This window comes from Mastomys coucha, unplaced genomic scaffold (assembly GCF_008632895.1).
Source record: "Mastomys coucha isolate ucsf_1 unplaced genomic scaffold, UCSF_Mcou_1 pScaffold22, whole genome shotgun sequence".
Taxonomy (NCBI): Eukaryota; Metazoa; Chordata; class Mammalia; order Rodentia; family Muridae; genus Mastomys; species Mastomys coucha.
The window spans coordinates 21,543,131-21,544,870 of record NW_022196905.1 but is presented as its reverse complement, the minus strand read 5'-3'; positions in this window follow the sequence as shown (position 1 = coordinate 21,544,870).

Below are 1,740 nucleotides of genomic sequence, written 5' to 3'. Positions count from 1 at the left end.
TGGACTTGAGCTTTGTACAAGGAGATAGGAATGGATCAATTAGCCTTCTTCTACATGCTAACCACCAGCTGAGCCAGCACCATTTCATGAAAATGCTATCTTTTTTCCAATGGATGGTTTTAGCTCCTTTGTCAAAGATCAAGTAACCATAGGTGTGTGGGTTCATTTCTGGGTCTTCAATTCTGTTCCATTGATCTACCTACCTGTCACTGTACCAATACCATGCAGTTTTTATCACAATTGCTCTGTAGTACAGCTTAAGGTCCGGGATGGTGATTCCACCAGAAGTTCCTTTATTGTTGAGAATAGTTTTCCCTATCCTAGGTTTTTTGTTATTCCAGATGAATTTGCAAATTGCTCTTTCTAAGTCTGTGAAGAATTGAGTTGGAATTTTGACGGGGATTGCATTAAATCTGTAGATTGCTTTTGGCAAGATGGACATTTTTACTATATTAATCCTGCCAATCCACAAGCATGGAAGATTTTTTCATCTTCTGAGATCTTCTTCAATTTCCTTCTTCAGAGACTTGAAGTTCTTGTCAAATAGATCTTTTACTTGCTTAGTTAGAGTCACACCAAGGTATTTTATATTATTTGTAGCTATTGTGAAAGGTGTTGTTTTCCTAATTACTTTCTCTGCCTGTTTATCCTTTGTGTAGAGGAAGACCACTGATTTGCTTGAGTTAATTTTATATTCAGCTACTTTGCTGAAGTTGTTTATCAAGTTTAGGAGCTCTCTGGTGGACTTTTTGGGGTCACTTAAGTATACTATCATTATCATCAGCAAATAGTGGTAATTCCTTTCCAAGTCGTATCCCTTTGATCTCCTTTTGTTGTCTAATTGCTCTGGCTAGGACTTCAAGTACAATATTGAATAGGTAGGGAGAGAGTGGGCAGCCTTTTCTAGTCCCTGATTTTAGTAGGATTGCTTCCAATTTCTCTCCATTTAGTTTGATGTTGGCTACTGGTTTGCTGTATATTGCTTTTACTATGTTTAATTATGGGCCTTGAATTCCTGATCTTTCTAAGACTTTTATCATGAAGGGATGTTGAATTTTGTCAAATGCTTTCTCAGTATCTCATGAGATGATCATATGGTTTTTTTCTTTGAGTTTGTTTATATAGTGAATCATGTTGGTGGATTTCTGTATATTGAACCATTCCTGCATCCCTGGGATGAAGCCTACTTGATCATGGTAGATGATCATTTTGATGTGTTCTTTGATTTGGTTTGCAAGAATTTTATTGAGTATTTGTGCATCATATTCATAAGGGAAATTGGTCTGAAGTTTTCTTTCTTTGTTAGGTCTTTGTGTGGTTTAGGTATAAGAGTAATTGTGGCTTCATAGAACAAATTGGGTATAGTACTTTTGGTTTCTATTTTGTGGAATAGTTTGAGGAGTATTGGTATTAGGTCTTCTTTGAAGGTTTGATAAAACTCTGCACTAAACCCATCTGGTCCTGGGCTTTTTTTGGTTAGGAGACTATTAATGACTGTTTCTATTTCATCTGCAGATATGGGACTGTTTAGATCATTGATCTGATCTTGATTTAACTTTGGTACCTGGTATCTGTCTAGAAAATTGTCCACTTCATCCAGGTTTTCCAGTTTTGTTGAGTATAGACTTTTGTAATAGGATCTCATGAATTTTTGGATTTCCTCAGTGTCTGCTGTTATGTCTCCATTTTCATTTCTGATCTTGTTAATTAGGATACTGTCTCTGTGCCCTCTAGTTAGTC